This window comes from Stenella coeruleoalba (assembly GCF_951394435.1).
Source record: "Stenella coeruleoalba genome assembly, chromosome: 13".
NCBI classification, from domain to species: domain Eukaryota; kingdom Metazoa; phylum Chordata; class Mammalia; order Artiodactyla; family Delphinidae; genus Stenella; species Stenella coeruleoalba.
Window position 1 is genome coordinate 58562257 of NC_137159.1, and position 27271 is coordinate 58589527.

At 41.4% G+C, this 27271-nt stretch overlaps 1 protein-coding gene across 3 annotated transcripts in view; it reads right to left on the reverse strand.

Annotated features, from left to right (window-relative positions):
* TMEM178A (transmembrane protein 178A) overlaps window positions 1-27271 on the reverse strand; it is a 229639-nt gene that overhangs the window by 61218 nt on the left and 141150 nt on the right. For all 3 annotated transcript variants that reach the window (XM_079940541.1, XM_079940542.1, XM_079940543.1), the window contains one exon: window positions 25288-25386. The gene's annotated coding sequence lies outside the window, so the exon portion shown is untranslated. The remainder of the gene's footprint in view (window positions 1-25287; window positions 25387-27271) is intronic.

Sequence of the window (27271 nt, forward strand, 5' to 3'; positions counted from 1 at the left end):
GAGCAGTGCAGATAGATCACTTTTTCAAAGGAGTTTTGCTGTAAAGGGAAGGAGAAAAAATGAATAGCTAGAGGCAGGAGTGGGATTAAGAGAGGTTTGTTTGTTTGTTTGAAGATAAGAAGATAACAGCGTGCTTATGTACTGATGGAAATGATCCAGGAGGGATGGAGAAATTGATACAGAAAAGAGAAGCAGAAATACTGGAGTGGGATCTGGTAGATAAACGGAGAGGGTGTCTCAGGTAGGTGCCTGCAGAGTTCACCCATAGTAACAGTGGAAAGAAATGAGGACATGGTGACAGTTGCGGGAAGATGAGTGGGTGGATGATTGGACCTTATGGAAGTTCTCTGCTGATTTGCCATGTGCTCTGCAAATGTTAATACGTTCAGAGGAAGGAGAAATCTTAAAAATGGAGACGGCCAAAGAAGTATTGATGGGGAGATTGGTACTTGAGCTTCAAAAGATCTATGAGAGTAAATAGGTGGTGAAGAAGATAGTATTTCAGGAATGGAAAACCATGTGAACCCAGAGATAGTAATGAACAAGGTATGTTCATGGGATAGTGAACACCCTGGTCCTCCTAGAATTTTTGTCATGAACAGTTTGATAAACTTGGAAATATTGATTAGATTCAGACAGCAGAGGGTTTAAACAATAGGAAATGAAGAAAGGAAGAATGACATGATGGAAGAAGAGAGATTAGGAATTAATCTAGCAGTGGTGGTAAAGTAAGTGCTGAGAAGGACTTCAGATCACCCAGGCCATGGTGGTGAGAATCACGAGGGCAGCACTGGAAGCAAAGGAAGAGATGCCAGAAACATTATGAATAAATATAGATAAATCTGGGCTTCCCTGGTGGCGCAGTGGTTGAGAGTCCGCCTGCCGATGCAGGGGACGCGGGTTCGTGCCCTGGTCCGGGAAGATCCCACATGCTGCGGAGCGGCTGGGCCCGTGAGCCATGGCCGCTGAGCCTGCGCGTCCGGAGCCTGTGCTCCGCAACGGGAGAGGCCACAGCAGTGAGAGGCCCGCGTACCAGGAAAAAAAAAAAAAAAGTGAGTAAGTCAACCAAATGGGATAAAAGAAGTCCCACACCAATGCTGGAATTCAAGCCAATTAGGATCATGATGGATCTGTTGACTAAAATGAATGAAAAACCTTTATATAAGCAAGTCGGTCCATAAATCAGGAAGGAGAAGAGATTTGGAGATTTAAGCTCTGGTCATTTGGGTTTGAGAGGGCAGAAGGATACCTGTGTAGAAATGTCCACCAAATAGTTAGAAAAGTAGACTTGGCGGGTATCTGTGGGAGTCTGGGTAGAAAAGAAGAGCAGAGGTCGTGTCTGGAGGTGAGGGCTGGGTGGAGGACGAGGGATCGGGGTCTGGCAGCATGGTGTGAGTGACTCAGGAGAGCCACACAAGCCAGGGATGGGGAGTTTCAAGAAAGGCCTGGTCAACAGTGTTGAGAATCATGGGAATATCCAATAGCAGATAGAAAAGTGAGAAAGTGTCTCAGTGACATAATACCTGGGGCCTTCGGCAGGTCATCGTCCATTGAGGAGTTAAGGCAGGAGCCAAACGTCTGAGGTCTGAGGGGTGCATAGAAGGTGAAGGAAAAAACGGTAACGTGCTGATTAATTTTTGGAGAACTCTGGCAGTCAAAGGCAGGAGGGAATCATTCTACAGCTAGGGAGGTCAGGAAGATTAAAGTTTCTTGAAGGCAGAGGAAGCTACTGGATGTGTGAAGGAGAGACATGGAGAAGGAGAAATGAAAGTTACCCCTAAACCTTAAAGTAGTCATTTGAATAAAGAAAAATTGTGATGGAACTGATAATATTATTATTGCTTGCCTATAATAAAATTTCACTTATCACTTATGTGAGGTCAAATAGAGAATTTTTAAAGATCTATGGCTGTCCCATTAGATCTGAGGGAGACAAAGAAGGTAGGTCTAAAGGTAGAAACTTCTTTTTTCTGTCTCAGTGAGGATGTCGACTTCGTGGTGTGGTAGGATAGAATAACCTGCCCACTCCAGCCCTGGGACCTATGAACGTGTTACCTTACATGGCAAAAGGGACATGGCAGATGTGATTAAGCATCTTGAAATGGGGAGTTTATCCTGGATTACTCCAGTGGGTCCAATCTAATCACACGCATTCCTAAAACCAGAGAACATTTCCTGGGTACCGTCAGAGAGACGTGTAAAATGGAAAACGTGTTAGAGAGATGCATTGTTGCTGGCGTTGAAGATAGAGGAAGTAGACCGCAAGTCAAGGAATGCAGGAAACCTCTGGAAAAGACAAGGAAACAGATTCTCCCCTAGAGCTTTTAGACAGGAATGCAGCCCCGCTGATGCCTTGGCTTTAGCCAGGTGAGACTAACTTTGGACTTCCGACCTACACAACTGTTAGCTAATAAACTGTCTTAAGTCCTTAAGGTGGTGGTAATTCGTTATAACAGCAATTGGAAACTAATACTTGTTAAAATGTTTTCTTTGTAGGACGGTAGCCCGCAATTCTCCACTACTTCCCCTCCTCCCTGACCCTGTTCCCCCTTTGGTCATGCTCCAAGGTTCTACTGAATTCCAACAGACATGACAATTAAAATTCCTAACAGCTGGAGAGTGAATGCCTTGGCCGATCCTCCTGCACCGCAGGCATCCTTCTTCTCCAGGCATTTATTTCAGCTGAGCACTCACTCCTTCGCCCGAGGTGCTGCTCTGCCCGCCATCCAGGAATGGGAAAGGCTGGAGAATGTCCGTGGGTGGACGCTCCAGGAAACAACAGAGAAACCTGAGCGCCAACGATGTGTCCACTACAGTCACGGGAAAGATGCATAGGGTGAGCTCTTCAGATCTGTGCAGAGCAATGAGCTCTTTCCTGTATCAAACAGCTGGAAAGATTATTTTTTTCACCTTCACTTTGAATGTAGTCAGAATGGATTTCCACCTGAAAAGAATTTAAAACAATGGAGCATATGTAGCTATTGCCCTGATTACCTGAACCAAGTTATCAAAGCCCTAGAGGTTGCTTTGAACTGTGAACATGGACTCTGAAAAAGGACCCAAGTATCTTGAGAGTTACTTATAAGGCAGGCGTGTACTGAATGAGGGGTGTTGATCCAGAGGAGGAATTTATTGTACAGGAGGAAGGAAAGACATCAAGGTTAACTAGTAGATATAAAAGGAGCTAAGTTAATAAATCCAGGGGAATGTGGACAGGTCATGAATACTTCATGGAGAAACAGCCAAAAGCAAACATACAAAAGAAAAGGAAGGAGACACTGAAGAATGTTTATATTCTTAGCACCGTAACAGCGAAGGGTGTGAAGAATACAGTTGGGGTGTAGACATAAAGCGCAGAAGGTCTGCCCCAGTCACTGCTGCATTGGGGCTTATTTCCCTTGTTAATGATGTTATGACAAGAGGAAAAGCGCATTAGGTTGGTTCTTAGAAACTGGGTTACATGTGTCTGATTGGCACCATCTTTAGAGGAGATTTGAGCAAGGGTTTAGAGGAAGGTGGCTGTGCAGCCATGAGCAAGGTCATGAAAGAAAGGAATTAGTTACCTCTAAGAGGTTAATAAGCTGGACCTTCCAACAGAGAGAGCTTCTGGCTCAGAAACCACCCTACCCCGGCCCCGTCGCTTCTCTGGCTGGACCAGCAAATGGGTATAAAACATGTTTGTGTATAAGCATTGTCTTGCCAGACCTACAGGGGAGAAAATTCTCGGAACACAGGCCAGTGGTGCTCTGTAGAAGCCAGTGGCTCGCCCCGTCTCACTGGTGTTCAAGAGGGTGTGCCTGCCCCGTGGGTGTGTGTAGAAGAGGATAGAGTCAAATGGCACTCATCATTCACATGTAAAAATAAGACCAGTGTTCAATAATACATGTGGGCTAATTTTTTAAGTAGACTTGCTCAAGGGCATCATACATTACAGCAGCACACAAATCTATTGATCCTGATGATGTCTTTACATAAGTCATTCCTGAAAAAATGAAAAGATGTGTGCTTACTTGTACGTTGTTCAGAGATCTCTAACTAGACAAGGGAAGGGGCAGGTGTTGGGAGCGGAGGGGCAATAATGTGATAAATCCCGTTCAACTTTAAGATGCTTTTTTGTTGGAAGTCCATGGTACTTAAATTAAGGTTTATGTTTTGTCTTCCTATACCTTGATTAAAGGTATGTGTATATATCAGCTTGCACTCACACATATTTGTAAGTATGTACTACCTCTCAATATACATAAGTTAATAATGTGTGTATGTATAGGGGGTGAGGTGGGAGGGGCTAGAAAATCCCACCACTAAGAACCCACCGCCACCTGTTAATTGTACAGCTTCATTGCTGGAGAACTGAAGAAATAAACTAGCTCATAGGACAAAGTGATCTAGTGCTCTTGGAAGAAAACACGTACAAGCCTTTCCCAGACTTACTAATGCCAAACCAGTGATCCACGATGAAAGTATGCTATGTCAGTACGCATAATATTATACAGAATGATAGGTTATATACCCAATTTTTATTAGCACCGCTGCTTGACAATTCTTTGCTTCCTTCTAAGGCTACCCTAATTTAGATCAGCCTTGTAGCATGCCTTTTTATTCTGAAGCTTGGACACCTGGGGTCTTGTTGACCCTGGAGAGACTGCCTCTCCCAGGGCCAGCCAATTCCAGAGAGAATTAAGAACCGGGCCAGGAGCACGCCTTTCATATGCAAACCAACCCACTCAGAGCCGTGGGAGCCTAACCACCGCCTTTATTGGGCTTCTGCACGCTGAGCCACTGTCCCCCTGCCCTAATCACACCAGGGCCAGGGTACCAAAGAGCCAGAGACAGCCCTTATATCCCAGAACCCATTGGAGTTATTCAAACTAGTCAATCCTAAACTTGTTTACCCCGCCTCACCTGCTTCTCCCCGCGGAAACCACAAAGAGGGATCTTGCTGTTGTTTTCCCCTTGGTCCTTCCGCCTCCTGACTGATTCCCCTCATTCTCCTCCCCCTCCCCCAGGCATGGCGGAGCCCCTCCCCTTGGGAACTGTGAGTAACTAATTTTTCAATGACAGTCATCTCTTGATCTATTGTCCTCACCATTCCTGAATAAAAACAAAAAGCTATGTCTTAAAACACAGCCCAGGCTTCCCTGGTGGCGCAGCGGTTGAGAGTCCGCCTGCCGATTCAGGGGACACGGGTTCGTGCCCCGGTCCGGGAAGATCCCACATGCCGCAGAGCGGCTGAGCCTGTGAGCCCATGGCCGCTGAGCCTGCGCGTCCGGAGCCTGTGCTCCGCAATGAAAGAGGCCACAACAGTGAGAGGCCCGTGTACCGCAAAAAACAAAACAAAACAAAAACACAGCCTTATGGCGGTAGGTTCATGAAAATTGTGTTGATTAGTGAAAAGATTAGGAATCGGTTACTTGGGAGATGGTACTAATAAGACCAATAGTTCAGTCATAGGAAAAGTAAATTTCTTTTATGACCCATCGCCAAATATTTACACTGCAAATCCAGTTATTAGCAAACAGCTATTTAGAACTACCATGTACCAACTAGACCTGTATAAAACCATCTCTCGACTCTAATTCACGTGGAATGCTTATATAAGTAGCTGGAATTACCAAGGCCAGGAAAGAAGAACTACAATTCACCTCTGGTGGGCCATGACCATCTGCACCACCTGGGATGGAGGGTCATGGCAGGGATGTGACCATATCACCTTGGGTTCCTTCCAACCAATCTGCAATAATTTGTCCTTTGAATCACTTCACAAATATACAGCCTTTAACTTCACACCTAAATGTGCTAATAGAAAGAATGACTGCCACGTCTTTACAATGTATCTTTAAACACATCCATAGAATTGTCCCAAAGTTAATTGCAGGGTGTTAGATAGGAAAGATCTACCTGGTTTCACTTAAACAATTGTATACTTTTATACTTGGAGAACTTCACCGTCCCAGTTGCATAGTTGAGGAATCTGAGACCTAGAAAAACAGTGACTTCTAGAATTAATGGCTAACTGGGGATAGAATCCCTATTTGACTCCTACCGCAGTTCTGCCCTAATTGTGTGATTCAGAGCATATCTCCAAACTTCCCTGAACCCCAATTACTTTTTCTGAAAACAAGGATACTAGTACCCCTTCACAGCTTTGTTGTATTATTCAAGACGTGAAAAGTGCTTTGTAAACCATAAAATAGGAAATGAATAATGAATGTTATTAATAGTATCACTAAGCTGTTAGAACAAAGGGGTCAGGCCAATAAACAACTTGGACTTATAGTTGCACCTTCTCTTAAAAGACAGAACACATATTCCTAGAAATACACTCGGATGAAATGCTTCATTCAAGAGCCTGGAGCAATGATGGAACCTCTGCTTATAATTATGGATTTATTCTTTTTGGCTACTGTGTAATCCCAGGATTACTCTGGGCATCTTGACTGAAAAGCTTTTAAATTATTTAATCTCCTTTTTGCAAATATATATTTAGTTACAAAAGTAATACATGTTAACTGCAAACTTCCCAGTAAAACAGAAATGTAGAAAGCCAAAGTGATGACCCTTCCCTCAGCTTTCCCAATTCCAGTCCCCCAGGGCAGCACTGCTACACACACATAATTTTTTAAACACAGAAATGGGATCATGATAGATAGATAGACAGATAGATAGATTAGACAGATAGTTTTTTCCTCAGCAATCTACAGTGGGCAGCTTTATTCACATAAAGCTGCTTGGCTGTTTTCACAGCTACATAATATTCCATTGCATAAATAATACCATAATTGATGGCCCCCCTCCCATTTAGGTTGTTTCCAATTTGTCATTCTTGTACGTGTCTTCATTGTGGATGGACTTGTAGACACTTGTTTGAGTATTTCTATAGAACTGATTCCTGGAAGTCAAAGTGCAGACACCTTTATGGGGGCTCAGAGGACCTAGACTTGGGGGTTTCCACTTTAAGTAACTGTCTTCACTTTCACCATTCTTTATCACCAACTATGCTTCCAGGCAGACAATGGTGCAGAGTCCAAGGCAGACGAGTCTAGATGGGGCAGTCAGTAAGGGCACGAGAATAGAACCCGTTACATGAGAGGGGTCGTGTGGCATGCTCTGCAGTGACTCAGCCCTCGCATCGTTTGCCACTCACCCTGTCAAACTCTGCGCTCCTGCTGACTTGCAGCATCTGTGTGTACAATGAAACTTTTGACAACACCAGCCTAGGGTTGCTTTAAATACACCAAGGAGGTCATGTCACAGTTAGTGGACATTCATAAATAACTTCCTAATGAATAGAAACAAGAGGAAGCTGAAACTCCCATCCTCCAAAAAGGTCAGACTTGGTCTCCATTTGGAGACAAGGAATATCCACGCTTCATCAGTCTGGCAAAGCCCTGGCCCGCCCAGGGCATGGTTCTACCCAGTGGGCTGTTCACTACTATGGCCTTTCTCAGCTCCCACAGTCCCAGTCCATGCATGTGAACTCCAACTCTTGGGAAAATGCTGGAACAAATCCCAACTTTTGGAGTTGACTTCAGCTTTGAGAAAATGCCTTCAGTGGTCCAGTTGTATTTACTGAACATTCATGGAACAATTCCTGATGCATCTAATTTTCTATACCAACTGTAATTCACCTGCTACATTTGGACTTTGGGGCATGCTACAGTTTTCCTAAATTGAAATGTTTCTTACGCTCAAAGATCTCCCTGGTGTTTAAAAGCAAAATTGGTTTCCTATAAAAACTTGGCATCACTATCGTTAATTAACAGAAAGTAGGATGCCTCTGTGTGTTTACCTTCACAAAGTGTATCCATGCAATGCATTTCTATCCCAGAGGCATGGTTTATTCCTATGGACCAGAAATTAAGAATGTATTTTAAAAAATAAATGCATGCTTTTCACCAGCAGGGAAGTTTTGAGAAGTAGACTACTATATTTCATGAAAAGACATCAGACACAGGGGTGTGAAAATTAAACAGAGCCTCCCACTATGAGAAAGTAAATTATGTTAAATCGCTCACTTTATCTGAGGCTACTTTTCTGTGGCTTGATCCAATTTGCCAAACAATGTATGGGCTGATCAGCCAGCCAGCCAGGAGCTATTCACTGGCCAGCGTTATGGCTGATCTGACTTGCTAGTAACATTGCAAGGTGGAAGTGTGTGTGTGTGTGTGTGTGTGTGTGTGAGAGAGAGAGAGAGAGAGAGAGAGAGAGAGAGAGAGAGAGAGAGAAAGAGAGAGAGAGAGAGATTTTATTACTAGTTATAACAAAGGGACTCTTGGAACTTTGGGGCTTAAAGTTAGAATTCCTTTAGAGACTGGTGCTAGAAAGCAAGATTACAACGAAGTTTCTCTGTGTGGTTTCTCTTTGGTTGGTATAATTTGAGTCATGGTATATCTAAACCCATAAATCATATTGTGATAGTAGTTATACTTCTATATACATTAAAGACTTTAATTCATAATGATTTCTGGGTAAGCCCCTGAAGTCTAGAACCATATTTTATATCATTTTTGCCTCTGTGACTTTTATAACAAGGTTAGGGATACAAGTAAGACCAATAACTAATAGACATTTGATAAACACTTGCTGACTTTAATTAGAGATGATCTCTTCCCTCCACTATTTATGTTCTATGATAGACAAACATAAAATGAAACACTTTAATTGAAAAATGCTACTCAGAATCCTTCAGGCTTGTCACTCATAAGAAGCCGGGGGCACAGTGGGACTTAGAGTTGAAGGAAATGGCCTTGTTGGCAGCCCTCTTTTCTTTTCCCCTTCTGTTGAAATCAGGACCAGAGCCAAACAGGGCAATGCCATGTGTCCTGGGAGCGCTGAGTAACATCAATTCTATTAAACTGAAAATGGGACAGAGCCCAGACTCGGGCAGGCAGGAGGCTTGCTGAGGCCTTGGCAGCCAAGAGCAGGCAGGAATGGGCGTCCTGAACCAGAGTACACGCCGGGCCAGCTGCACAATTGAAGGTCCTGAGCCCATCCTGACAGGTACACTGCCTGCCATACAAAAGGGTCACAGGGCCCACAGGACTCGTCCTTTCTACCACCATCCCTCACCTAGTGCCCTGCCTGGCCTCTGTGCTAGCCAACCGTTCATTTCAGCCCCAGTTTCAGTCTGGGCACCTCTGTCCACCTGTTCTTTTGTACAATAATGTACCCCTTCAACTCTAAGCTCATGATGTTTCTCCTTCCTCGTTTAGTGATGCTTCAACTCCTTTTCTAGAATCTCGGGCATCGCGGCCCCTTGAGCCTATCCTCGGCACTCACTCCTATAACTGCCCCCACAGGCAACCAGAGCGTTCAGCCCAGCATTCCCAGCTTATGCTTTGCCCTCGGCTCTGGGCGGAGAGAGTCAGACTCAGTCTCGAGGCATAATTATCCAAGGGCATAATGAGGTCAGGCGCAGTTCACAGTTTGTGGATATGCAGAGTTTCAGCCCAAAGGGAGGAACACAGTAGCAAGAGAGTCTTAGGGCAGGCTCAACTGCAATGTCAGGTAAGAGGCTGCTATCAGGATTGGGTGACGAGGAAGAGCATGGGGCCCACCGTGTCACTGGGTGCCCAGGCCGGGAATGTGAACTAATCCCAGAGGTGAGACTGATACACTTCCTGCCAGGATTGATTCTGGAACTGAGGTGGAAAGGAAGTTGGAATTAGGGCCATTTTTAAGGCCAGCTTTCAGGAGTTATGGAGGGTGAAGTCAGAGGAATAAAGACGGTCCAAGAAGCAAGTGATCTAGATGGCTCTTGGAGGAGATGCAGACTTAAAAGATGACTATTGCAGTTTCTTTAGGTCCCATTTGTTTATTTTGGGTTTTATTTCCATTACTCTAGGAGGTAGGTCAAAAAGGATCCTGCTGGGATTTATGTCAAAGAGTGTTCTTCCTATGTTTTCCTCTAAGAGTTTTATAGTGTCTGGTCTTACATTTAGGTCTCCAATCCATTTTGAGTTTATTTTTGTGTATGGTGTTAGGGAGTGTTCTAATTTCATTCTTTTACGTGTAGCTGTAAAAGCCAACCCTCAGAATGGGGGAAAATATTTGTAAACGAAGTAACTGACAAAGGATTAATCTCCAAATATATAAACAGCTCATGCAACTCAGTATCAAAAAAACCCAAACAGCCCAATCAAAAAATGGGCAGAACACCTAAATAGACATTTCTCCAAAGAAGACATACAGGTGACCAAGAGGCACATGAAAAGATGCTCAACATCACTAATCATTAGAGAAATGCAAATCAAACTACAAAGAGGTATCACCTCACACCGGTCAGAATGGTCATCATCAAAAAATCTACAAACAATAAACGCTGGAGAGGGTGTGGAAAAAGGGAACCCTCTTGCACTGTTGGTGGGAATGGAAATTGATACAGCCACTATGGAGAACAGTATGGAGGTTCCTTAAAAAACTAAAAGTAGAGCTACCATATGACCCAGCAATCCCACTACTGAGAAAACCATAATTCAAAAAGAGTCATGTACCACAATGTTCACTGTAGCTCTATTTACAATAGCCAGGTCATGGAAGCAACCTAAGTGTCCATCGACAGATGAATGGATAAAGAAGATGTGGCACATATATACAATGGAGTATTACTCAGCCATAAAAAGAAATGGAGTTATTTGTAGTGAGGTGGATGGACCTAGAGTCTGTCATACAGAGTGAAGTAAGTCAGAAAGAGAAAAACAAATACCATATGCTAACACATATATATGGAATCTAAAAAAAAAAATGGTTCTGATGAACCTAGGAGCAGGACAGGAATAAAGAAGCAGATGTAGAGAATGGACTTGAGGACACAGGGAGGGGGAAGGTTAAGCTGGGATGAAGTGAGAGAGTGGCATGGACATATATACACTACCAAATGTAAAATAGATAGCTAGTGGGAAGCAGCTGCATAGCACAGGGAGATCAGCTCTGTGCTTTGTGACCACCTAGAGGGGTGGGATAGGAAGGGTGGGAGGGAGGGAGATGCAAGAGGGAAGAGATATGGGGATATATGTATATGTATAGCTGATTCACTTTCTTATAAAGAAGAAACTAACACACCATTGTAAAGCAATTATACTCCAATAAAGATGTTAAAAAAAAAGTGAATCAGCAAAAAAAAAAAAAAAAAAGAGTCATGTACCACAATGGTCATTGCAGCTCTATTTACAATAGCCAGGACATGGAAGCAACCTAAGTGTCCACTGACAGATGAATGGATAAAGAAGATGTGGTACATATATATAATATGGAATATTAGCCATAAAAAGGAACGAAACTGGGTCATTTGTAGAGACATGGATGGACCTAGAGTCTGTCATACAGAGTGAAGTGAGTCAGAAAGAGAAAAACGAATATCGTATATTAACGCATATATGTGGAATCTAGAAAAATGGTACAGATGAACCTATTTGCAGGAATAGAGACACAGACGTAGAGAACAGACATGTAGACATGGGTTGGGGGGAGGAGACGGGAGATGAATTGGGAGATTGGGATTGACATATATCCATTATCATGTGTAAAGTAGATAGCTGGTGGGAACCTGCTGTATAGCACAGGGAGCTCAGCTCGGTGCTCTGTGGTGACCTAGATGGCTGGGATGGGGGGTGGGGAGGGAGGTCCAAGAGGGAGGGGATATATGTATACATAGAGCTGATTCACTTCGTTGTACAGCAGAAACACAACATTGTAAAGCAACTATACCCCAATTTTAAAAAAAAGATGACTATTTATAGTATATTAAGACAGAAAAAAAATCTTTTATTCCACTAAAAGAATTATGTTTGAAAGAACTTTTAGGAAGAAAAAAAAAGATGGAGTAGGTAGCAGATTGGAGTTTTCCAAACTAAACAAAAAGTGGTTATGATAGCAGCTCTAAACTTACAAACCAAGAGCATTTATTTCTGGTGGCATGCATCTTGCAGAAGGAAAAAGAATAAATGTCCCTTTCAGAACGCACAAGTTCAAGTTAAATGACAACTCTCTCCATAGAGCAGATAGTTCAAAGGAAATAGACAAGGAGAAGGCCTGCTCCTTGTAAGGGAACATCTGAACTCCCAAACCAAGATCAAAAGGTGTCCTCCCCAAAGTGTGTGTCAGTAACTTAATCCTCCTCACTGTGTAATCTGATTTGCCACTAGAAATCAACACAATAATCACAGCAGCAAATACTTAAATATATGCTTCAAACCGGGATCATTGCCCAGAAGTAAAGTGCATCCAACTATCTGATATTCTGACATTTAATAAAAGTTTGAATTATATTTGCAGTCCCCTGTGATTTAATTTTCTTGAGCTCAATATTTAATAAAACAATAGAAAATTATTACAAGTATCTCGTGCCATTCAGAAACCACTGGATATGTGCCTCGTTCTGGGGTCAGACGGTAAGATTAAATCCCAATTTAGCCACATACTAGTTGTCTGACTAGCAACTGACTCAACCTGCCTGTCCCTCAGTTTTTCTCACCAGCAAAATGGGAATTATCCTCGAATCTATTTACCACGGCTGTTGTGAGGATTAATAAATGATTATATACAAATTGCTTCGAGCACTGCCTGTTTATATTATAAAGAGGACCCAGCAGAAGTTAACTAAGGTTATTATTTTTTAAAGTGGAACCGGGCTGCTCACTCTTCTCGTTTTGTTTGCTTGTTTGTTTCAAATAGCTGTACAAACATCTGCACACTTTCCCAGTTTGTTTCAAATATTCTTAACTCTTTTTAGAAGGAGAAGAATTGAACCGATAACAGACTTCAACACAGAGAATCTGAAGTTATGTGGTTTGAGAAGATACCCAGTGAGGCATCTGAACTTCAGATCACAGAGAAATCTGACTTTAAGGCAAACTTAAAATGGGCATCAGCCTCTGAGTTCCAAATCTGAAAGAATTTCCAGAAAGCACAAAGAAAGAAAGAGCTGGTGAAGAAAGTAATGCGATAATATTGCTTAGGTCTACCTCTGCCCTCTCTACTGTAAGCCCCGTGATAGCAGGGAAGACGGTACATTTGCCTTTTCCTCCTCAAGGCCAGTAGGATCTCAAGAACCTAGAGGGCACTGGGTGAATGCTGGCTGGTTGTTTAAATGAATGAAATTAGAAATGAACCACAGACACGGCACTGAGCTCATAAGGCATCTTCACACATGCTAGGACTGGATCAGAGCAAAGTCCTTGTGAAAATATTGCTAGCTGGGGACAGGGATCTTGCTTCATTTTCCAGTAAAATTTTGTTGAGGGCTTTGTTTTTATTCCTGGATCTCTGATTATTTAGGTAACAAGAGCACATAATAGGAAGAAATCCCATTTATTGAGTTTAAATGTGCCAGGAACTATGTGAAGCACAACACATTTGATCTAATAGTTCTTGGCTGAACTATTACTACTGTACTGGTTTTACAGACTGTGAAGATGGAGAACAGAAAGGTTAAGTGAATTTTTTAAGATCACACAGCTAACAGGCAGCTGACATAGGCCTGAAACCCAGCTTTATCCAACTCCTAAAGACTTGCTTTTAACCACTGCATTGCATTAAACCCTCTTAAAGTCCCAAAATATCAGAGACTAAGAAGATCATTAAACCCTTACCTGTATTTTACAGATAAGGAAACTGAGACCAGAGGTGTGAGGTGCCTTGCCAAATATAGTCTGGTTCATCAAAGCAGAACCTGGGAGTTGAAATTAAGACTCTTATCTGACAATCCAAAATGATTTCCCCTGTACCTAATCACTTCCTTTTTAACAAAAGCAGCCTTATTCTAACTTTGGTAAACCCAATCAATCTCTTTACTGAATGCTAGAGAGAATTTCCCTTCCAGATATGACTTAGTCTTGTTTCATAAGCTCAATCAGTTCTTTTGTAATCGAAAATATGCACCGCAAAATAAATTCCATGGGTTAGTAGTCTAAGCACTCATTTTTGGTTTTTGGTTTTTTCTTTCCCCTGCCTTCAAAATCGCTACTCAGAGCATGCTGCCTGAGACAGACTCCTTTCCAGGGGCTGGGACTGATGGAGAATAAGGAGGAAAAAAAAAAGACAAAGTGCAAATCTATTTTCACAGTCAGATCTAGCATTCACCAGATGATTGCCACATAATAGATGTGGGTGACAATAGTCACCCAGTGAGGTCTAGCATCTTAACCAAGATGTCTATTGTGTCCAATCCATTTGCTAAAGATGGTCTTACTACACCGACCATGTGATGATTAAGGCATTGTTCACCAAACCAGGCATTATGACTGATGTTTAAAAAAAAAGTGCGTATGTGCAAAATGCAAATCTGACTACTGCAATAATAATCCTGTCTTTGTTTAAAAGGAGATGCTATTCCAGCATATATGTGGGGCTGTCCTACTCCAGCAGTGATGGAGGTCGGATCACAGGCCCGACACTCACTCTCCTGTTAGAATCAAGGGGTGTCTTCACAACGGAGGGAGGAGAGAAGATCCAGTTTATGGATATAGGACAAGGGGAAATGGACAAAGGATTTATATAGTCTCTTCGGAATCACCCGCAGAGCCCCCCAGTAAAAGTGTCCTTTGCACGTAGCTTATGTGGCAAAATGTTGATGATTACTGAATGTGGAGGATGAGTAAAAGAGTCTATTATTCTGTTCTCTCTGTTTTTGTGAATTTGAAAACTTTCACAATAAAGATTCTTGTTTTTTTTTCCTTAAAGTAATCCTTTCCTTGAGAAGAAGCTTCCCAGGGTCTTGTCTTAGTGATGACGCTCATCTAGGAGGGAAGGATTAGTAGAGGGCGCTGGACTTGAACTCAGAAGTCCATGACCTTAGCAGTCCAGCAATCTCCTGAGCCACAGAACCCTGAGGGTTCAACCTTCCCTAACTCCTACTTTGTTTCATATTCTCCCCTCCATTTGCTCCCATGATACCCCCTGATAGTCCTTATCATTTCGTATTTCCTTTGTCTTCTTCCCCATTCCCCCAAGAGTACAAGAACTCCTTGAGAGGTGGTATCACGACCCATTTAATGCTAAATCACCAACACCTAGTATGATGTCTGCACGTATCCAATGCTCAGTAAATACCTACTCAGTCAAGGAAAAGAGCAACTGACATTAAGTATACATTTATTAGCAGTACCCGTTTCCTATTGCTGTTGTCAAGACTGAGACCACTTAGCACAGTGGTTGGTGTGTAGTAAGTACTCATTTAATGGTGGCTGCTTTAATAACAATTACTATTACTACTATCATTATTATTACCCACCTATCATATGCTATTTAATCATGACCTGAAAGACAATTCTCACAGAGGACCCAGTCACACCATTACTGACAGAATTCGGACCTAAGACCATTTGTGGCCAAAGTTCATGCTCTTAGCTCTGCATCATTCTGATTTATTTCTCGTAGACGGGCCTAAAGAAAGCCAAAGGATCTCAGTTGTGGGTCGTTATCCTCACCAACAGGATGTCAGATTCTAGAGGCAGGCCACCTGGCACTTGCCATGGCTGAAAGGAGAAGGCATCAAACTGTTCCAGGCTGCTTAAACTCAATTTAATCCCTGAGTGAACAGAAAGAAACAAATAGCAGTCACTATAGCCACGTGGTGGAAATAAATGTGTATTTCGCGAGTCAGCAGTTCTCTCCCCCAAAATGCATCAGTGTTAGTTTACTGTACATATGCTTTTCTCTTTAGACTTAATCGTCACTATGTTAAATCACATGGGGGCTGCTAGTCCAACAGCACAGGTTTGAATTAAATGTTAAGAGAACACTGGACTGAAACAATTTCCTTTTCCTTCATCTGTGCTTGAATTTCCCTTTTCCTAAGGAGCTGTGGATGGCAGCTGTCAGGGAAGACTAAGGGTGAGGGTGACTGGCTGGGCAAGAGGTGCAGTAAGAGATAATTAGTCTATGAGCTCTGCCTATTTCACTAACTCGGTGATCTCAGACCAGTCATTGCTGCTCTTTATGCTTCTGTTTGCCCAGCCATAAATGAGAAAAATCATGCACAGTGAGAGCTGGGAGTTCGCATTTGCAAAGTACTCTGAAAACTGACATAAGAGTTAATAAAAATTTATTACACATGCAAATCTCCATATTGTTACACCCCTTCCTTAAGAAGGTGTCAAGACAAAGGTCATAGGATATCTCTTATGTGTGGAATCTAAAAAAGATACAAATGACCTTATTTACAAAATAGAAACAGACTCACAGACATAGAAAACAAGCTTATGGTTACCAGAGGGGAAGCGGGGGAGGGATAAATTAGGAGCTTGGGATTAACAGATACACACTACTGTATATAAAACAGATAAACAAAAAGGTCCTACTGTATAGCACAGGGAACCATATTCAGTATCATGTAATAACCTATAATGGAAAAGAATCTGAAAAAGAATATACATATATATACACACACACACACACACAAAACTGAATCACCTTACTGTACACCAGAAACTAACACAACGTTGTAAACCAACTATACTTCAATTAAAATTTTTTTTTTAATTTTTAAAAAAAATTTTAAAAAAAGAAACTCTCAAGAAAGCACAGATTTTCTTAGCTTCATTCTAGTATGCCTTCCCAGCCCACAGCTGAAGAGCATCAGGGAGCCCCATTCTCAGGCAGAATGTAACCTTAGGGTCCTTTTGGCTCCCAGAGATCAGATATGTCCTCCTTGCGATGTGTTTTCCTTGTGAACTCAGCCAGGGACCTAGAACTGGACCTCCAGGACCAGCCCTCAGATACTCCTTTTCTAAACGTATCACCCAGACCATCAGATAAAATTATAATTGCATCAAACAACCTAGATTAAGCTCACATTTGTAGCTTTCTGGGGAACTTAGAGTGAAATGCAAAAGTACCTCCCTAGCAAAGGAAGGGAGGTCCTTAAAACAACAAAATGAATCATTGATGTGGCAATAAAGGGTTAAAGGCAGCAGTGCCTCAGATCCTGAAAGGTTTGCCAATGTCTTCAAAGCTCAGTGGCTTTTCCTCCTTCCATGGGTTGCGTTTTTTTGTTTTTTTCCTTTTCTTTTCAGCCACACCACTGGCATGCAGGATCTTAATTCCCTGACCAGGGATTAAACCCACACCCCGCCCCACCAGCCCCTGCAGTGGAAGCGCAGAGCCTTAACCACTGGACCGCCCGGGAAGTCCCATGTTGGGGCTTGTTTTAAAAGAATATGAAGAACCTTAAGCTCCTGGGAAGTCAGATATTTCCCTCTTCAACAGCAAGCCTTCCTGGGAGATATGGAGCTCCCCTTCCAGCTACACACATGAAATAAAAATAGGAAAATAGTGGGAAAAACAGGAGATAGTAGAATGGATGAGGACCAAATGTGCAGAAAGCCAACGAGAAATCTCAGGAACCAGAAGGTGAGCTTTTAACAAGTTACTGACCTGGTAGGAAAGTCTAGAAACTGTGATGCTAATGGAATTCTGAGACAACTTCCTGAAGGAGTCCATAGACCTTTAATCATGAACAAAAGGGAAAAATGGATCAAGACACCCAGAAGAGATATGCACTCAGCCCTGAGAGTTAGGGAGGAAAAATTTGTCTTGCCCTTGTGTGATGAGAAAGAGCTAAACATAACTACCTGTGTAATGAGCTGACTAGTTGAATGAACACTAAATCAACTCTACTAAGCACACTGTGTTGTCTTCAAATAACCCACTCATGTTTTTAATCTTCAGTTCGAGAATCCTAACCAGGTATTACTTACAGCAGCAAAAACTGAAACTGACAGATCCTAAATGCCACCTGACACTCACACTGGTGGTTAGATCAGCCTAGATTGGAAATACCTGCACACTCTCCAGCACACGGGGAAAATGTGTAAACACCACATAGAAATGACCATATCCAGGCTCCATGCTCCCTTGTTAGTCTCTAAAACCACTGCTGTGACTCTTCACCTATTTTGCCTCTCCTCACATCACCTTCATGGCCCACTCCCCACCCTCTTCCCTAAAAATAACACTCCTGTTGCCAGAGTTTGCAGTAATCCGGTTAAAGTAATTTACATTAAATTATGTATTTTTGATAGCCCTAATCTTTCCAGAATAATTTTCATTTTTAAAATAGAAGACCCAGAGTCTGTCCCATCAGGAAACGTGCACAATCCTCTTGGATAGCCTCATCCACGAGAGGGCAGATAGCAGAAGCAAGAAGAACTACAATCCTGCAGCCTGTGGAACGAAAACCACATTCACAGAAAGATAGACAAGATGAAAAGGCAGAGGGCTATGTACCAGATGAAGGAACAAGATAAAATCCCAGGAAGACAACTAAATGAAGCAGAGATAAGCAACCTTCCAGAAAAAGAATTCAGAATAATGATACTGAAGATGACCCAGGACCTCAGAAAAAGAATGGAGGCCAAGATCGAGAAGATGCAAGAAATGTTGAACAAAGACCCAGAAGAATTAAAGAACAAACAAACAGAGATGAACAATACAATAACTGAAATGAAAACTACACTAAAAGGAATCAATAGCAGAATAACTGAGGCAGAAGAACAGATAAGTGACCTGGAAGACAGAATGGTGGAATTCACTGCTGTGGAAGAGAATAAAGAAAAAAGAATGAAAAGAAATGAAGACAGCCTAAGAGACCTCTGGGACAACATTAAATGCCACAACATTCGCATTATAGGGGTCCCAGAAGAAGAAGAGAGAGAGAAAGGACCCGAGAAAATATTTGAAGAGATTATAGTCGAAAACTTCCCTAACATGGGAAAGGAAATAGCCACCCAAGTCCAGGAAGCGCAGTGAGTCCCATACAGGATAAACCCAAGGAGAAACACGCTGAGACACATAGTAATCAAATTGCCAAAAATTAAAGACAAAGAAAAATGATTGAAAGCAGCAAGGGAAAAATGACAAATAACATACAAGGGAACTCCCATAAGGTTAACAGCTGATTTCTCAGTAGAAACTCTACAAGCCAGAGGGAGTGGCATGATATACTTAAAGTGATAAAATGGAAGAACCTACAACCAAGATTACTCTACCCAGCAAGGAACTCATTCAGATTCGATGGAGAAATCAAAAGCTTTACAGACAAGCAAAAGCTAAGAGAATTCAGCACCACCAAACCAGCTCTACAACAAATGCTAAAGGAACTTCTCTAAGTGGGAAACACAAGAGAAGAAAAGGACCTACAAAAACAAACCCAAAACAATTAAGAAAATGGTCATAGGAACATACATATCAATAATCACCTTAAACGTGAATGGATTAAATGCTCCAAACAAAAGACACAGGCTTGCTGAATGGATACAAAAATAAGACCCATATATATGCTGTCTACAAGAGACCCACTTCAGACCTAGGGACACATACAGACTGAAAGTGACAGGATGGAAAAAGATATTACATGCATATGGAAATCAAAAGAAAACTGGAGTAGCAATACTCATATCAGATAAAATAGACTGTAAAATAAAGAATGTTACAAGAGACAAGGAAGGACACTACATAGTGATCAAGGGATCAATCCAAGAAGAAGATATAACAATTAAAAATATATATGCACCCAACATAGGAGCACCTCAACATAAGGCAACTGCTAACAGCTATAAAAGAGGAAATCGACAGTAACACAATAATTGTGGGGGACTTTAACACCTCACTTACACCAATGGACAGATCATCCAAAATGAAAATAAATAAGGAAACAGAAGCTTTAAATGACACAATAGACCAAATAGATTTAATTGACATTTATAGGACATTCCATCCAAAAACAGCAGTTTACACTTTCTTCTCAAGTGCGCATGGAACATTCTCCAGGATAGAACATATCTTGGGTCCGAAATCAAGCCTCAGTACATTTAAGAAAATTGAAATCATTTCAAGCATCTTTTCTGACCATAACACTATGAGATTAGAAATGAATTAGAGGGGGAAAAATGTAAAAAACACAAACACATGGAGGCTAAACAATACGTTACTAAATAACCAAGAGATCACTGAAGAAATCAAAAAATACCTAGAGACAAATGAAAACACGACAATCCCAAGCCTATGGGATGCAGCAAAAGCAGTTCTAAGAGGGAAGTTTATAGCTATACAAGCCTACATCAAGAAACAAAAAAATCTCAAATAAACAATCTAACCTTACACCTAAAGGATCTAGAGAAAGAAGAACAAACAAAACCCGAAGTTAGCAGAAGGAAAGAAATCATAAAGATTAGAGCAGAAATAAATGAAATGGAAACTAAGAAAACAATAGCAAAGATCAATAAAACTAAAAGCTAGTTCTTTGAGAAGATAAACAAAATTGATAAACCATTAGCCAGACTCGGCAAGAAAAAAAGGGAGAGGATTCAAATCAATAAACTTAAAAATGAAAAAGAAGTTACAACAGACGCTGCAGAAATACAAAGCATCCTAAGAGACTACTACAAGCAACTCTATGCCAATAAAATGGACAACCTGGAAGAAATGGACAAATTCTTAGAAAGGTATAACTTCCCAAGACTGAACCAGGAAGAAATAGAAAATATGAACAGGCCAATCACAATTCATGAAATTGAAACTGTGGTTAAAAATCTTCCAACAAACAGAAGTCTAGGACCAGATGGCCTCACAGGTGAATTCTATGAAACATTTACAGAAGAGCTAACACCCATCCTTCTCAAACTCTTCCAAAAAATTTCAGAGGAAAGAACACTCTCAAACTCATTCTATGAGGCCACCATCACCCTGACACCAAAACCAGAAAAAGATACTACAAAAAAAGAAAATTACAGACCAGTATCACTGATGAATATAGATGCAAAAATCCTCAACAAAATACTAGCAAACAGAATCCAACAACACATTAAAAGGATCATACACCATGATCAAGTGGGATTTATCCCAGGGATGCAAGGATTCTTCAACATACGCAAATCAATCAATGTGATACACCATTATTAACAAAGTGAAGAATAAAAACCATATGATCATCTCAATAGATGCAGAAAAAGCTTTTGACAAAATTCAACACCGATTTATGATAAAAACTCTCCAGAAAGTGGGCATAGAGGGAACCTACCTCAACATAATAAAGGCCATATAGGACAAACCCACAGCAAACATCATTCTCAATGGTGAAAAACTGAAAGTATTTCCTCTAAGATCAGGAAAAAGACAAGGATGTCCACTCTCACCACTATTATTCAACATTGTTTTAGAAGTCCTAGCCACAGCAATCAGAGAAGAAAAAGAAATAAAAGGAATACAAATTGAAAAAGAAGAAGTAAAACTGTCACTGTTTGCAGATGACATGATACTATACATAGAGAATCCTAAAGATGCCACCAGAAAACTACTAGAGCTAATCAATGAATTTGGTAAAGTTGCAGGATACAAAATTAATGCACAGAAATCTCTTGCATTCCTATACACTAATGATGAAAAATCTGAAAGAGAAATTAAGGAAACACTTCCATTTACCACTGCAACAAAAAGAATCAAATACCTAGGAATAAACCTACCTAGGGAGACAAAAGACCTGTATGCAGAAAACTATAAGACACTGATGAAAGAAATTAAAGATGATACCAACAGATGGAGAGATATACCATGTTCTTGGATTGGAAGAATCAACATTGTGAAAATGACTCTACTACCCAAAGCAATCTACAGATTCAATGCAATCCCTATCAAATTACCAATGGCATTTTTTACGGAACTAGAACAAAAAATCTTAAAATTTGTATGGAGACACAAAAGACCCCGAATAGCCAAAGCAGTCTTGAGGGAAAAAAGCGGAGTTGGAGGAATCAGACTCCCTGACTTCAGACTACACTACAAAGCTACAGTAATCAAGACAATATGGTACTGGAACAAAAACAGAAACATAGATCAATGGAACAAGATAGAAAGCCCAGAGGTAAACCCACGCACCTATGGTCAACTGATCTATGACAAAGGAGGCAAGGATATACAATGGAGAAAGACAGTCTCTTCAATAAGTGGTGCTGGGAAAACTGGACAGCTACATGTAAAAGAATGAAATTATAACACTCCCTAACACCATACACAAAAATAAACTCAAAATGGATTAGAGGCCTAAATGTAAGACCGGACACTATAAAACTCTTACAGGAAAACATAAGAAGAACACTCTTTAACATAAATCATAGCAAGATCTTTTTTGATCCACCTCCTAGAGTAATGGAAATAAAAACAAAAATAAATGGGACCTAAAGAAACTTAAAAGCTTTTGCACAGCAAAGGAAACCATAAACAAGACAAAAAGACAACCCTCAGAATGGGAGAAAATATTTGCAAACGAATCCACAGACAAAGGATTAATCTCCAAAATATATAAACAGCTCATGCAGGTCAATATTAAGAAAACAAACAACCCAACCCAAAAATGGGCAGAAGACCTAAATAGACATTTCTCCAAAGAAGACATACAGATGGCTAAGAAGCACATGAAAAGCTGCTCAACATCACTAATTATTAGAGAAATGCAAATCAAAACTACAATGAGGTATCACCTCACACCAGTTAGAATGGGCATCATCAGAAAATCTACAAACAACAAATGCTGGAGAGGATGTAGAGAAAAGGGAACCCTCTTGCACGGTTGGTGGGAATGGAAATTGATACAGCCAGTATGGAGAACAGTATGGAGGTTCCTTAAAAAACTAAAAATAGAATTACCACATGACCCAGCAATCCCACTACTGGGCAAATACCCAGAGAAAACCATAATTCAAAAAGACACATGCACCCCAGTGTTCATTGCAGCACTATTTACAACAGCCAGGTCATGGAAGCAACCTAAATGCCCATCAACAGACGAATGGATAAAGAAGATGTGGTACATATATACAATGGAATATTACTCAGCCATAAAAAGGAACGAAATTGGGTCATTTGTAGAGACGTGGATGGATCTAGAGACTGTCATACAGAGTGAAGTAAGTCAGAGAGAGAAAAACAAATATAGTATATTAACGCATATATGTGGAACCTAGAAAAATGGTACAGATGAACCTGTTTGCAAGGCAGAAATAGAGACACAGATGTAGAGAACAAACGTATGGATACCAAGGGGGGAAGCGGCGGGGGAGTGGGGGTGGGGGTGTGATGAGTTGGGCGATTGGGATTGACATGTATACACTGATGTGTATAAAACTGATGGCTAATAAGAACCTGCTGTATAAAAAATAAATAAAATAAAATGCAAAATTTTTTAAATAATTAATTTTAAAAATAAAATAAAATAGAAGACCCATTAACTCCACTTGATGTTCAAGGTAAAGGTTTTAGTTACATGCAGATGATTTTTTTTTATATTAGAGTGTTTTAGTAGAGATACATGTTATTGAAAGCAAGTCAAGCTATTGCAAGCCAAGAGGGCATCTGTGTTTCATTCTTCTGTCTTCCTGTATACCATCTTAACAGCTTCTTCATCCACATGGCAGAATATAGCTGCCCCATGCTCTTGAGATTCCATATTGCAATTCTAGAGACAGATTGGCTACCTCTAAATACGATTTTTAATTTACAAAGAGAAAATCTGACTGGCACAGCCTGGCTTCCTTTGCGGCCAGGGACATGGGTATGACAAAGCCCAACCATGAGTACTAAGGTCCGACCTAGGGGTAGGGAATTGTATTGTATTGTATTGGTGGCTATCGTATAGGCTGAATGGACATCCTAAAAGCTATCTGCTATAAAAGGCCTTCCCGCAGAACCTCTGAATTTGTGTTTTCCAAATTTCTCTAATGGTAGACTCATCAGGCCCTTGCCTGAAGAGTCTGAATAAGTGGGCCTGGAATGTTTGTTTTTAGTGAATACATCAGGTGATCATTATCATGAGGGAAGCTTGGGAAACCCTGTCGAATCAAACCAGAGGCGACTGCCTATACAGAAGGACATCTCTGACCCGTGTAGCCAAGCTCCACCATCCCGCATTCCTCAGAATGTCTTGACCTGTGATTCTCAATGAGCCTACTGTCACCTCAATCTGATCTCTTGGGAGTCTTCTATCCTGAATCATTTTCAAAGTCCCAGGAAGTAACTGTGAGGCTCAAAACTACCCACACTTCAACTTGAACAGGAGATAGGGGTCCATCCTTTCAATGATGGATGTAAAGCAAGGATGAAAAAGTAACAGTCAACTTCCCATACAGATTCCTCTCCCCCTCCTTAGAGATCAGGATAGTATGAAAAACTCTCTTCCCTTAAGAACTCCAACTGCTTTGACATCTTTCATATTCTCACTTTACCCCTATCCCACCATTTCAGCCAACTAGGTATTCTGGTCTCAGACATTTTATCACATAGCTTGGAAGATCGATTCGCCTCTCCTAGAACATCTTCATAAAGGACAGTGTAATAAACTAAAGGCTTAGCTTTACATGTTGTTTGAAGACTCAAATACTATTATCCTAATAACGCGATGCTGGTTTACCTTCAGGTTGGTGGCGTCAAATAAAGGACGCCACTAGAATAAGGAACAAGCAGACATTTAATGACAACTGCCAAAATCTTTTTCCTGTGTAAAGCGCAGCTGAGGTTTTCAAAAGACATATGTTGCAAAACCAGAAATACAAAAGGCCAGTGAACATGTGAAAAAATTGCTCCACCTCAGCCAGAACACAAATTAAAAGAACAATGAGCTCAATTTTTACCTATAAAATTGGCAAAGATAAAAAAGAATAATCCCCAGTGCTGGTGAGGTTGTGGGAAGGTTTACTCCCTTGCCGGTAGGAGTCTGAACTGGGACAGCTTTTCCAGAAGGTAACTGGGGTATGTATTTCTTTCTAAAGCCTTAAAAATGGCCACACTTCTTCACATAGCAGTTTTGCCTTTTAAGAATTTATCCTAAAAAAAGAACTAAGACTCGGCACAAAGATTTATGACAACGTTGTTCATTACAACATTGACTATATTGGCAAATACCTGGAGGAAAGAAAACCCACCAACAGCAGCTGGTTGAGCAAACCGAGGCAGAGCCATACACAACGGATATGCCGTTTGTATCACCATCACAAAAACTGAGGAGGTACGAGATTATTTATAGGCAGGGAAGTATTTTGGCAAAATAGTAAAAAAAAAAAAAAAAAAGCTACAAGAGGTATGATCTTATTTTTTTTTTAAATGTAGTAGAACATTTGGGCAGGGTTGCCTACTCTACAATCCATTATTTGGAATTACCCCCATGCCCCTACTGAAAGGGGTAGCCTTCTTGCCTTTGTTTTAATAACAACTTGACTTGGCTGATTAATAGGAGAGATCAGTGAATAGCTTAGAATCCTCTGACTGGAGAATTAGAAATAAGAGACACAAAACCATGCTCACATGATTGCTGACGTGTGAAATGAAGGATGTTGTCCAATCAGGGCTGGGGTGGCCATTTTCATTCACCCATAAGCAGAGGAGTAGTGGAGACAGCCTTGCCTGCAGAAGGGAGAGGAAGAGAACAGAGAAACAGAACGTGTGCTTCAAGAGACTGCGATGGGTGAAAGGAGGGGTGTCACTGACTCCCTCCACCCCCACTTTTAAATAAGTCCCCTTTCCTTGAGCTATCTTGAGTCATGTAAGAGTAAACCTCCAAATTTAACAGACATTATTCCTAAAAGACGGTATTTCAGTTCAATTTTATGGTCTCAGTTTTGCTTTTTGTTTTTTTTTTTATTGTAACATATGAGATGAAAGGTCAGAGAGCCTGCACTCCAGCCAGGATTATGCCATTAACTATGTGATCTAGGGAAGTCACTCCACCATCTAGATTCTGTGGGACTTTTAAGCAGGAAATCCCAGGCTTTTTGGAAAGGACAAAGCAAACCCATGTGGGCAGGACCCACAGAACTCCCTATCTGCCCATCTTGTAGATGGCTCAAAACCCAAATGAAGGGCTTCCCTGATGGCGCAGTGGTTGGGGGTCCGCCTGCCGATGCAGGGGACGCGGGTTCATGCCCCGGTCCAGGAGGATCCCACATGCCGCACAGCAGCTGGGCCCGTGAACCATGGCTGCTGAGCCTGCGTGTCCGGAGCCTGTGCTCCGCAACGGGAGAGGCCGCAACAGTGAGAGGCCCGTGTACCGCAAAAAAAAAAAAGAAAAAAAAAAAGAAAACCCAAGTGAAAAAGACTGAATCACGTCCTGCCAAAGAGTGGCAGCCTAGATGTAAATCCCGGTTCTCCTACTTAGGGCATGTGGGTTTGGGCAAATTGCTTAATGATTTTATATCTCAGTTTCCTTATCTGTAAAGTGGCATTAATTCTAATACTGCCTCCTTAGAACTGCTGAAGGATTAAAATGAGGTAAGTTGTGTAAAGTTCTTAGCCCAGTGCCTAGAACATAAAATAAGGATTACCTGTGGTCCCCAGAGGCCCTGTTCAAGGAAAGGGTGTTCCTTCCTTTCCAAGAGACACACTAGTCCCCTAGGCCCGTGCTTCTCAAACTTCAGCGTGCCTAGAATCCCCTAAAGATGTTGATAACATGCAGATTTGGGGGTGGGCCCTGAGAATTTGCATTTCTAACTAGTTCTAGCTAAACCGATGCAGGTGGTCCACCAGGTGGGTAGTGTTAACAATTTTGCCTCAGAGAACCCTTAACACATAAAAGCTTTTCATACCTGTTTCCAATATGCAAAGCACCTTCAATCAACCAGAAAGCTTTAAGAGTGGGGCCTTTTAATTACTTGGATGTTCCCATTAAATTGGAGTTAAACATCACCATGTTTTCAGTTTCAGCTCTTGGAGCAACTGTTTCTAAAATATATTATTAGTTCACTTTTTGGCTTTGGTAAGTTCAGGACATAATTTAGTCTTTCTCTGATGATTTGTGAGGCACTTCAGACCCTTGCAGCGCCTCGGGTCATTCATTTTAACTGCCTGGCTCCATAGACGCAGGAGTTATGGGATGAGAAATTGGACTGAACTTGTTCAGACCCAGAGCAGAGGCTGTACTCCACTGAAGGGTTTTACGTGTTTCTACTAACTCTTTGGAATGAGTGTCTTTGCTGGCCGTAAAGTGAAATGAAGGGTGTTATTCTGGTTACTTGAAGGGCCCAGTCGCGCTCCAAATAGTTGAGCGATATATATACACACCGCTACAGAATAACACTGTGCCAGGGATGCAGCCAGGGACTCCCTGCCCTCCTATGGAGGGCGCTAAAGGACGTATCCCTGGGAAGCATTCAATCTTGAGGATGCCAGAAGCCCTTTCACCTCATCACTTATGCAAATACTCCTTTCTCCCCAGTCTTGTCTTAACAAAGAATTGGGGCAGCTTCAAAGCCGTTTCTCAAATAAATAGATTCACGACTGCTGCTACTGAACA